Consider the following 12,558-nt stretch of genomic DNA (forward strand, 5'->3'; position numbering starts at 1 on the left):
CACCCCGCCCCCAGGAAAGTCTCAGTTTCTTCCTCCAGAAAATGGGGGTAGTAATAGAACCTCCCTGTCAGGAAGGCAGAGAAGAAATGAAGCACTCGGTGCGGCACACAGCCCATGAATGCTGGCCCAGCCTGTGGGCTGTGGCACTGTTGGCAAAGTCCCTGACTTGGGTCCACCAAGACCCATTCCCTGCAATGTATGCAAATGTCAGACGTGGGAATCTGTGCATTTTCCAGGGGAAGTGGGTCCATAGCTTTCAAAAGACTCTGGAAAGGTATTCTCTTTGACAAATGCTGGGCCCCAACCAACCGGATGCCCCACACTGTACTGAGGAACGTGGAGGGGCAAGACCTGCAGGGTGGGTACAGCCAGGGCTGATTAAGAAGGAGGAGTGGACTCCAGCAGATGGAAATGAGCGCACAACGCAAAGAGGACCAGGCTCGGCCGAGACCCAGCGACCCAGGGACCCAGTGAGAGCTGCCGAGATGGTGACTTAGAAGCTCCCCCAAAGGCAAGCACCACCTTCAAAGTCTTGTACATAGGAGCCCTGCCATTTGCAGCCACTTCCCAGGACCTGCCGCCCCCTTGAGAGTTTTTGCTATTATTAATTCATTCCTTTGATCTGTTAATATCTCAGTATAGTTTTCTAAAGGGTAAGGATTTTTTTGTTAGCACAGTTGCAACGCTAAAAAATAATTACTGATCATTAATCACTGAAAATTTCAGGGACTTCCTAGGTGGCGCAGTGGTTAAGAATCTGTCTGCCAATGGAGGGGACGGGGGTTCAAGCCCTGGGCCGGGAAGATCCCACACGCCACAGAGCAGCTGAGCCCGCAAGCCACAACTGTTGAGCCCGTGTGCCGCAACTACTGAAGCCCGCACACCTAGAGCCCGTGCTCCACAACAAGAGAAGCCACCGCAGTGAGGAGCCCAAGCACCACAACAGAGTAGCCCCCGCTCCCTGCAACTAGAGAAAGCCTGTGTACAGCAACGAAGACCCACCACAGCCAATAAATAATAAATAGATAAAAGCTCAAATATCTAGAAAGGCCCCCAATTTCCAAACAGAGCTCTCGACCATTTTTTGACAGGGACTCCTTTGGCAATCTGGGGAGGTCCCTGATCCCTTTCTAAGAATAATGCTTTTAAACACATAAAACAGAACACGTAGGATTACAAAGGAAATCAATGATATTTAAAAATACTTATCAAAATATTACTTAAAATTGTGATAGAGTACTAGAAGCTTCTTTTTAAAGCATTAGGCAATAGTATCTAGCAGTGGGTCTCATAACTTTGAAGCTGTGACAAGTATAAACTGCTTTTTCAGATAGCCCCACCACTGTCATGTGACATGAAAACAGCCGTGATTTCTACTGGTGATGGAGTAGCACATATTTGCTAAGATGACTGTGCCTTGTTGCCGCCATTCACATTGAACAACATACTAAACTTCAGATAAAGTTAATGAAAAAAAAAAAAGGTACGATTCTTTTTCCTCTCCAAATTCATGGATCCCCTGAATTCTATCCACAGACCCCAGGTAAAGAACCCTTATGGCTAGAGGGATATGAGGTGTAAAATGAGACCCAGAATGACAACAAAACCACTGTTTCTATATCAGTCTTTCTGAAATTTCCCCCAGAAATGTAAAATTTGGTCCCAGGCTTACAACCTGCTTAGACTCAGGGGCACAGGCCCTCTCCTGAAGCCCTGAGCTCTGTTAGGTCCTGCTATCTTCAGAGGGCTCAGCGGCAAGTTGGGACAATTGCTAGAGAGGAAACACTGAGTCAGAACAAAAATAATTCCACTCATTGTACAGCATTGATGTTTCGTGAAACCTAGACAAAGGCAAACCCAACGGCATTCGTGCACCACACGCCCCCCAGGTACCCAGAGCAGACATTGCTAATCGAACATTCTCTGCTAAGGCTTTCCACCTCTGAGCAGACATTGCTAACGGAACACTCTCTGCTGAGGCTGGCAACTTCGGGTTGTCACACAAGAAGTGTACTATTTGCTGTCCTGTTATGGAACCTATGCCCCTGGGAGCATCTTCAGAGTATGAAGCTAACAAATGTGAAGACACAGGTGCTGCTTTCATCCTACAGGGCTAAGTAGAGGCACTCAGGTCCCACTCTGATCCATCCCTCCCAGTGCGACCAGAGGCCAATTCCAAGTTCAGGGCCTCAACTTCCTTTTCCAGGCTCATCTTCACTCCACCCAACCTGGGGCCCACCCAGTGCTCCAGGTATTCCTCAAATACCGTCTGTACTTCCCTACCCCCAGGCCTCTGCTCAAACTGTTTTGGCTGGAAGCCCTTCCCTCTTCCAGCCATGGCGACCTTGGCCTGGGCAAGACCTCCAGGGCTAATTAGAACCCCTTGCCTCCCCTTCTGAGTGCACTGTCTGCACCTCTCTGGTAGCCCCTATCACAGGGGACTTCATGTTCAAGCTTCTGACCAGGTCTCCTGCAAAAGATGTGCGCTCCCAGGGCAGCGGAAACAGCACAGGCTTTGGAATTGAACATAATGGGGGTTCAAATCTAGTTTCTGCCATTTAACAGCCATGTGACCTTGGAGAAGTTCGTTAATTTTTCTGAGCCTTGGTTCTCTCATCGGTACAACACAAGGATGATACCAGCTTGCAGTTGGTTGGGAGGATTGAATTATAGTATTGGAAACCACCTCCAAAGACCAGGCTAGTCTCCCATTATTATACATCAGGGCAGGGACCGTGCCCACCTCATTTGACTGTCCCTACACACCAATTACTGCACATGGCACGTAACATGTGCTCAAAGATGCCTGAGGAAGGACGGAAGGAAGGACACACAGGGGCCTTATCCCCATATTAAAACGTTTCTCACAGCCAGGCCTTCCCGCCACTCTAGACTGCTCTCAAACCACAGCGTCAAATTGCTGACCAAAGACAGGGCAATAAATTAATTAACCGTGCAAAGTCAAAACCATTCTTTTCCGCACGAACCAAAGAGGTCGGGCAGCAACATCAGCAGCAAAGAGGGCCACCCGTCACCAGCCTGAGTGTTTTGAGGGCCGCACCCCTGGGAGCCGATGAATAACCCATCCATTCTCCTAAGGCTCTGGCCATCACAAAGTCTTAGGAGAATGGTCCACGTCAAGATCAGCCAACCTGGCCTTGGCAATGAGCCGGCATTTGGGGGCTTTATCTCATTCAGTCCTGCCAACGTGTCCCGCCCTTTTCAAGCCTCCAGGCCTTGGCCCTCTGCCAGGAAGGCTCTTCCCAGTGACCCCTCAGTCTCCACAACTCAGCTTAGATATCTATGCCTCCAGCCAAGCCCTTCAGCCCTGCTCTTCACAGTCCCAGCCCTTCTCCTCCATCAGATCACACATCACAGGTCTAATATCTTACCTGTCTGCTTCCTTCTTTAGACGGGAAACTCCCTGAGGCCGGGTGCCTGGTCCGTGTTCATGATAACCTGATCACCACTAGGTCTCCAGGAGCCAGCACAGCACCTGGTACGCGGTCTGCTATTGCAAAACCTTTATTGAATGAACGGACAAATGGGCACACAATACATTTTGTAGCCCCGACAGGCACACATGTTTATTAAAATGAGGAGTGGAAAATAAATGCCAATCAGGCAGAGTCTCAAGAACCAGGGGGAGTCTCCCCAAAGCAGAGTGAGCGGTTTCTTTTTTTAAAGGCTGTTAGAGATCCCCTCTAGGCCGCCCAGAGCAGGCCCACAGGTAGGACCGTGCAGAACTTAAAGGGATTCCTCACTGCACGCAGTTGATGGCACACAAAGCCTGGCCACCTGGGCAGGGACCTGGAAAGCGGAGGAGCCAGGGTGCACTTGGACCCAACTGCCCGCAGGGCCGGTGTCCTGGAGTTTGTAAAGAAGAAACGACACCTGCAGATTTGGGTTCTGCTTAAGGAGGTGCCCGGGGTGCAGTAGCTCCCACCTGAGCAAAAACAAAGCTGCTCTCACTTTTTGGAAAGTTGGTCGCAGTCGCAGAAACACCCAGGGGCTACTTTCCCAGACAAACCGCAGCAGAGCCTGCCAGCCCAGCACGGGGGCCTCCAGGAGGGCCTTTCGTGGGTGACGTCATTTTCTCTTAACCACAAAACCGCAAGATATAAATTCTCCAGCAGAGAAGAACACCTGGGGGTTTCGGCGATGGGACCAGCAGTAAGAGGGAAAGAGCCATCAGCACTCTGGCCGCAGGGGAGGAGCCAGGGCTGGAACGAAAGTCTTCCTCCACCCCCGATATTCTTTGGCTTCATGAGCGTGCATCCCGCCCCAGCCCTGACACTCAGCCTGATTTAAAGAAGCCGCAGAAGAGTATCGTGTCAGCCCGCGAATAGCAGGTGGGTAGCATCGAGTCACGGTACACAGCAGGCGCTCATTAAGTGCCCGACGCTGAAAGATCTAGGCTCTGGTCCCAGCTCTGACATTTAGGATCTAGGCTTTGGGGGAAATCCTCCTCAGTTCAGCTTCAATTGCACCATGAAAAGGGTAATATTTTATGGGAGTTGGGGTCAAAATATATATGAAAGTGCTTGGAACAACAGCACCAACAAAAATACAGGCCCAGTATGTGACCACTGGTTATACCAACCACATCCAAGACACAGTGCCGTTCTGAGGGAAAACTCTGGCTCTCGGGACAGAGGGACCTGACCTTAAAGCCCCTCACCTCCACCCTCCCTCAGCACGTGAACACAGATTTAACCTGTCAGCCTCAGTTTCCCCACCTGTAAAATGGGATTGACCTCCAAGGGCGATTGTGAAGATTTACATGAGAAAATGTAGATGTAAAACGTTCAGCAAAATGCCCAGCACAAGGAAACACGTGCTCAGTGGCAGCCTGGGTGGGTAGTGCCCTCATCCAGCTAAGTCTTCAGGTTCTCTTACAACCTCCCTGGGTGATAGGGAGAACGCAGTGAGGTCATGCCTGTTTCAGAGATGGGGCCAAAGAAGACCCAGAGGCTGGCATTGGCCTTTGGGACAACACTGGTGATACAGAGCAGGGATGTTTATTTTAAGGTCAGAGGGCCAAGACCTGGCTCACAGGCTGACTCCCGGAAACCCGAGCCCCTCTTCTCCTGGGAGCGCTCACAGCTCCACCATCAGCACCAGACGATGTGGCTGGAGTGGCTCTGTATTGACTCTGGGGATGCCGTCTGCCCAGACAAGCACCTGCACCCCCAACCTGGCACCCTGATCAACCTCAAATATCATCTGCCACCCCTGGCTGCTCTGGCATGACTCCCACACAGGCCTCCCACATGGAGGCTGCCCTGAGCATCGCTTCCGTGGAGATGAGGCCGGTCAGACACCCCTGAAGAGCAGACACCAGTCAGATCTCCTGAAGCACATGCCACTGAAAGAGAAAAACTTCCCCAGGAAAAGGAAGCAGCTCGCAGAGCCGCAAGGGGTGCAGGAACATGAGAGGCCTTGTGTGATAGCTTTGCTCAAAGCTTCCCATGTGAGGACTGCAGCCCCTCCTGGGGAAGACTCTTTCCTCACCACTCTTCCTTCACATTGCATCCAAATCTGCCTCCCTGTAGCCGGCACCCTTGGACCCCAGGTTCACCCTTCAGAGTGCATCACGGCTGTCACAGGTGACCCTCAGGCTGGTCTGGGACACGAGCCTCCCCTACGGCCACAGAACAGACATCCCTTGGAGGCAGCCACAGTGGGGCTGGTGCAGTGGCTGCCCTGCCCCCAAACGAGAGAGGACAATGCCGGGCCAAAACAGTTGTCTAAGCAGAAACCTCTCGCAGGCCTCCACAGGGTGGCCGGGTGGGGACCAGCCATCGTGTAGGACCGGCTAGGCGATGCAGTGGCAAACATTCCATCCCAGAGAACAGGTGTGCCCACGCCTCCTGCTTCCCACCAACGCGTGTTCCCATAGATAGGGGGCCGTGCCTACCATCAGTTAACCGTTCCAGCACCCCTAGTGGGAAGCACGGGCCCGGCAGCCAGGCAGACCTAAGTGCCACCCCTGGTGCTATCACTTACCAGCTGTGTGACAGTGACTAGTTTGCTTCATCTTAGTTTCCTCACCTATAAAGCGGAGAAAATAATACACGCCCCATAGCACTGCTGAAAATTCACTGCAGGATTCATGTGCGCCAAGTGGTTCATCCAATGTCCAGAACACACGAAGTGCTCACTAAAAAGGATGCTGTTAGTATTAGGCCTGCTCAGCCCACAAGCAAGACCTCGATGAGGGAAAAGTGTAAAGACTTCCGGCTGATGCCACGTGGATGACTTCTCGTCTGGGCTTTTGCACCTTTGTGGAAGACACGTCTTTCCAGACAACTGGTTTTGCAAAGTCAGCTGCACCCTAACACACAGGGTCTGGGATGGGAAGGTCCCTTCTATGGGTGATCTGTGACCCAAGCTACAGAAGTGACCAGATGCTGAGACAGCTGTCACCCTAACCTAACCCCGATGGCTGCTGCAGGACCCTGAGCAGATCACTACCCTCTCAGAGTCCCAGGACTTCCCATCTCAAGCAGGGCAGGCGGGTCAGTCTATGCAGACAGAGGTGACAGACGGTGGCATATAAATGGTCAATGAATCCCAGGCACAGGCGGAGACGGCCACCAGACTCCCAGGTACAGCACTGGACTCTCTCGATTTTGGAAATCATGTCAACACTCCATTACCAACCTTGGTAGTGATGATAATCTATTTATGTGATCCCTTATCCTCTTCTCTCCCTGGATTCTCAATGAAAATTCCAGGAGGTAAGTATTGCAGTCCTAGAGTGGCATCCTAACACAACCCCAAAGTTCCTAAGCAGATCATTTTCCCCACAAAATAGTTCTGTAAAATCAAAAAAATCACAGGTCTTTCCAGACTCTTGATGGGAGAAAAGAAGAACTATGTTGAGATGGTGCAGAGCAGACTGCCTGGCTCACTCAGTGACAGAGGGACACCCACAGCCTGCAAACAGCAGCACGTAATTCTGAGTCCAGTCTCAGCATGATGACAAGTGCAGCTCAGCGCTCAGAGTCACTCACCCATAGTCAAACCAGATGTGCTAATAAACCCATGAGACTTAAAGCTGTATATTAGGGACTTCCCTGGTGGTCCAGTGGTTGGGAATCCACCTTTCAATGCAGGGGACGCAAGATCGATCCCTGGTCGGGGAACTAAGATCCCACGTGCCTCAGGGCAACTGAGTTTGCATGCCGCAACTAAGACCCAATGCAGTCAAATAAATAAATTTTTTTTTTTACAAAGCTGTATATTATTATTCTCATCTTACAGGTGAGGAAACCAAACTTCTGAGAACTTTGTGACTTTCTCAAATTGTGAAGGCTCAGACCTCAACGCAATGCCCCATTTCTATATGCCACACCGTCTCCCCAGATAACGACTCCCTGCCCCTCTCTGCTCATCTAAGCTGTCCTGACCGGCATGAGCAGGATGGCAGCGGGCAGGGTCTACCTCTCCTGTGGCCCTAAGCCCCAGATCCAGCCACGTCCAGATTTTTCCAGGCAGTGAGTCCTCTGAATAAAGTCACAGACTGCCCTACCCTCTCCCAAGGGGTCCAGCCACGATGGACCACCGCCTCTGGTCTTGTTGGGTAAGTATCCACCCTTTGGGCAACACCCGATCCCTGGCTCCAAACCAGCTCTGAATTCACTAAAACTAGCCACCACCCTGCCTGGTACCGGGGGCCACTCCTTTCAAGGAGACCCCAGCATGCTTTGCAGAATAAGGCGAGGTACCTGGATGGCCCCTCCACACGTCCACCCTCTTCCCCTCGGCTCACTCAGCCCTCCAGCCAACAGGCGCAGGTTTTGGACCAGCTACCAGCTCACCCACACCTATGGGACCCTGACTCCCTCCTCCCAGGTGGGCCGCACTATATATTCTTCAGAGGAGGTCCACAGCAGTCTTTGCTAGGGCCAGGTCCCCGTCTAGCCCACCCCAAACTTCAGGAAATCACCAAAGCTCTCAGGACGTACTCTAGGCTTCCCTCGACGGTCCTTGAGGCTGCTGCTCCTTCCCTGGCACCAGCCAGCTCTGCCCCGGCTTTGGACTGTCCCGCTTACTTCTCCCACCTCCTCCCCAAAGCCGAAGTGCGCTTCTGGGGACCTCCTGCCAACCCAGCCAGCTAAACAGTCCGGGGTCTGGCTGCCACGGCCAACATGTTGCAAAATGATTTCTGAGATTGTAAGGAGGCCTCTGGAGGTCATGACGCAGCTAATGGCTCCCCGCACGGGCGAGGCCAGGCGCTCAGCTCCAAGAGAGCCAGCAGCAGCCCTCGGCCCTGGCACCGCCGCACCTCCTGGAGCTCTCAAGGGTGCCCCGCGGGGCTGCCATTAGCAGGCAAGGGGCAGGACAAGCAAGCATGCCAGGGAAAGTGGGGCGAGCAGAGGAGAAAGTGACCTCAATTCCCAAGCCGGGCATTTCGCAACCAACCATCCTTCACTCCCTCTGTCCCGCGGCCGCGCTCTCCTGGGGAAGCCACCAGACACGTGCATTTGTGCAGAGACAATCTCCTGGCCAAGCATTTGTGCAGAGACAATCTCCCAGCCAAGCCTCCCACCATCAACCCTGCCCTGACGTCAAACTCGGAGTCGGGGAACTTCAAACACAAACAAACAAGTCTGCCCCAGACCACAAATGGAGCCGTTCCCAAGGAGGCTGGGGGTGAGAGGGCCACAGCTGGCAACTCAGGGCCTCCCGCCCCCTTCCTCAGCTCCACTGGGAGCTCCACAGGGCTGCGGACTCAGGGGCCTAACAACCGGCTGCAGATGGAAGCTTCAAACCCAGGCCCAGTCAAACAGGACCAGTCTTTGGCCTCGCCGGTGGGTGTGAGTGCCAGGGGCCAGTATAGCAGTGGGTGCAGGAGACCCTGCCCGGAGGCACTGATGAGTTTGTTAATTTCCTCTGCGCAATTAGCATCCTCATTAGATAGCATCACCTGCTCTAATTGTTCTGGATATAAGTTTGAGTAGTCAGGAAAGGAGGGACTGATGTGGCTTAGAAGTACTCATGAGGCTTCTGGGGAAAGTGGAGCTTGAGCCCAGCAAGGGTGGACTGCAGAGGACCCAAGTTGTCTCAGCAACACCTGTCATCCCGTCTCAAGCTCCACTGAGGTCTTCAGACTCAGAAAGAAAAGTTTTCAAGTGGAAGACATTCCACTGACCTAAATATCCTAAGACAGCTCTTGCCTGAAAAGTCAAGGGTGGGCCAAGTGAATGCACTCTTCAGAAAGCTACCTTGGCCTTAAAAAAACAGTGAATGAACTGTCCCGGGGCTGCCTTTGCAGGTTTGCATCCTGCCTCAGTTCAACACTCTGAGCCCCAAATACTCCCATCGGTTTTAGAACCAGCAGTCCTTAGGAGCTGTGAGGACAAACTGGACTAAATCACTAGAAAGCCAGACACCTGCTTTAACCCCTAACTGCCCTGGGCCTGAAGTGACAGCATAAGGGAAGGAAGGAGAACCTCTGAGCATCATCCACTCAGTCAACAAGTCGTTGGGAAAGTTGTTCCTGTTGCCCGGCAACGAGAGGCACAACAGGGCCATAAGCAACCTAGTGCATACGTTTGAGGATCTCACACAAGTGGGGCTGACAGATGTGTCCACAGATAGATCTGCCCAGACTGAGGGAGGCAAAGAAGGGGAGCAGGTATGCCCACCCTCTGAGCATCCCTGACAGCCCCAATGCTCTGGCGTCTGCTGGGAAACCGGGGGGAGAGCAGGTGTCGGGAGCCACGGGGTGGTGTCACCCACAAACCAGACCCTGCATTGACACAGCCTTTGTCCCAACTCAGACATACTCCACGTGCCTGTCTGAAGTTCATTAGCCCACAGAGCATGGCTTAGCTCTCAACCCCTCGAATACAAGAGATAACCCCAGAGAATTTCCGACACTGCACTCTGGAAGGGACCTGGGTGTGAATTATCAAGCAGAGACCTGGAAAAAAGGCAGAAGCTGCACCTAAAGGCAAAAGGGGGGATTTCTGCCAATAGGCCCACCCCCTTACCTACCCTGAAGACCCGGTCCCCTGGAAGCTACTGGAAGGAAAGGATGGGGGAAGGTGAGACACTTCAAACTCTGATCTGAAAGCACCTGCTATGAGTAGGAGGTGGTGCCATATACTGGGGAGACAGGTCTTCTTCCCCAGGGACATGACTGTTTGCCTAGCAACTGAGACCATCACAGGAAAGGATAAAGGACCGTGTAGGGGGTAAGGGGCAAGAACCGGTGAGCACCTTGAATACCAGGGGTCGACTACAGTGATGGCAAACTCCCCTGGCACGATGGGCGCTGCGTTAGGCGCTGCTCATGACCTGTCCGATATCCACGCCTGACTTCTGCACTCACGGGCCGATTTTGTTTGGGGCAGCACTGTGCCTGGTGATGAACCGGGCTGAGTCAGCGGTTCTCAGTCCTGACGTTACATCCACATAATCGACCTAGGATGGGGTCCCAGCACAGCTTTCGTGAGGATCTGGGCCCCCACTTCCCGCTTCCTTTGAAATTAGCTACGTGTGATAGTTCTGGTCCATGAGACACGAGGGTGTGTCTGCTGGAAGTGCTGGGAAAGTGTTTGCTTCCCTCACAAGGCGGACAGTCTCTGGGGCTTCCCACAGCCGTGCTTCTTGCTTTGAAGATTAGAATTGCCCAGAGTTGTCCAGAGAACCACACAGACACCACTGCTCAGCTGCTAAACCTAACTCCAAACTTCTCATTGCAGGAGAGACGTAAGCGCCTGTCTGTGGAAGTCACATCTTCTGTCACTTGCCCCAGAAAGCAGCCCTTTCTGCTAACTTTTATTAAGCCTGAACTATCACAAATCTCCTTCTAAACCTTCTAAGCCTTCCTGTCTGCTTCCAGAAAACCTACAAAAGGAAAAAGACAGTATCTCTCCATTCTTCTTGGGACCACACGCCACCCAAAAGCATTCCTCCAAAAGTCTTTGCAAATTTCAAAGAGCAGCTCCATTTTTATGAAGTCCAATTTATCCATTTTTTTTCTTTTTTGATTTGTACTTTTTATGTCCTAGCTAAAAAATCCTTGCCAAGCCCACATTCACAAAGATATTCTTCTATGTTCTGGAAGTTTTACCGTTTTGTTTTGGGATGGGGTTTTTTTTTCTTTTTGGTTTTTGGTTTTGTTTTGTTTTGTTTTTGTTTAGGTCTGTGAATGATTTGGAGGTAATTTTTGTATTTTTGTCTCTTGGTGTTTTTAATTGGATTTTCTTATGTATCAGGCACTGTGTTATGTAGCTCATGTGTCCCGTCTCATCTAACAGCCGCATTAATCCTCTGGTATAATTATTAATCTCATTTTACAAATGAGGAAACTGAGGCTCAGAGAGTTACATATACTTGAAAAAGGAACCCAGTGTGCTGTACCCCATACACGATACCTTATACTACCTTCACATCCATTACACACGACCTGAAGTAACGCTGGGCATGTAACCTGACGGGAGAGGCAGAGAGGTAAGGAATCCTTGCTCTCATTACCTGCCTGATGCAGTGGATGCTGAGTGCCTGGGAATACAACCCCCAGCTGCACCCCCGCTCCTAGAGGACACAAGATGACCCAGTTTCCAGGGGTGCACACAGTGGGGGTGGGGCTGAAGCAGGATATGTGGCAGCGTCTTGCATTTGTAGAAGAAAAGAATGGGTGGAGCAGCCCCAGTTCTCGGCAGGGGGTGGTGAGAGCTGTTCCTCCCCATTTGAAGTCAGGGATCACTTGAGGCCCAGATGCAAGTGCAGACCACCACAGTGGATTAAAGATGGCCAAGAAGTTCATGTTCCTCCCGTGTAAGGTCTGCATCCTGTCCCCTTGAATCTGGGCAGGGCCGTGGCTGCTTTGATTGACAGAGCAGCAGACAGGTCTCCTGGAGCCCTGACCGTTCTGATGGAGAGACCACGTGGAGAAGCCCCGAGCCCACATGGAGAGGGAGGGTGTGCCAGCTGAGCCCAGCCGCCCAGCCACCCCTGCCAAGGTCCAGATGTGTGGGTGGGGCCTCCTCAGGCCCTCCAAACCAGGACAGCTGATGCCACGTGGAGAACGCCACCTTGGTGCTGCCGCAGAGGTTTGTGGGATCCCAAGGAGACTGGGTCTGTGGGGTGGGGTGGCATCAAAGAGGAGATAATCCCTGAGATGAGTTCAACAGGTTAGGGTGGGGCATGGGGTGTGGCACAGGGACAGAGGGTAAGAGGCAGGGACGGCACCCAGGTGGGGGGCATAGCATGAGCAAAGGCCAGTCACAAGAGAACTTTTTTTAAAAACAGATCAGGACTTCCCCGGTGGTGCAGTGGTTAAGACTCCACGTTCCCAATGCAGGGAGCCTGGGTTCAATCCCTGGTCAGGGAACTAGATCCCACATGCATGCCGCAACTGAGAGTTTGCTTGCCACAACTAAGGAGCCCACCTGCTACAACTAAGACCCGGTGCAACCAAATAAATAGACATTTTAAAAAATTAAACAGGAAAAAAAACCCCACGGATCTATATAGCAAGCAGCTAGAGACTAGACGGGATGGAGAAGAGTGGGAGAGCAAATTCAGCCAAAAGGTTCT

At 52.1% G+C, this 12,558-nt stretch overlaps 1 protein-coding gene across 3 annotated transcripts in view; it reads right to left on the reverse strand.

The window, feature by feature from the left end:
• Positions 1–12,558, reverse strand: part of KSR1 (kinase suppressor of ras 1) — a 152,981-nt gene that overhangs the window by 66,947 nt on the left and 73,476 nt on the right. The window lies entirely within an intron of this gene.

This window comes from Hippopotamus amphibius, chromosome 17, assembly GCF_030028045.1.
Source record: "Hippopotamus amphibius kiboko isolate mHipAmp2 chromosome 17, mHipAmp2.hap2, whole genome shotgun sequence".
NCBI classification, from domain to species: Eukaryota; Metazoa; Chordata; class Mammalia; order Artiodactyla; family Hippopotamidae; genus Hippopotamus; species Hippopotamus amphibius.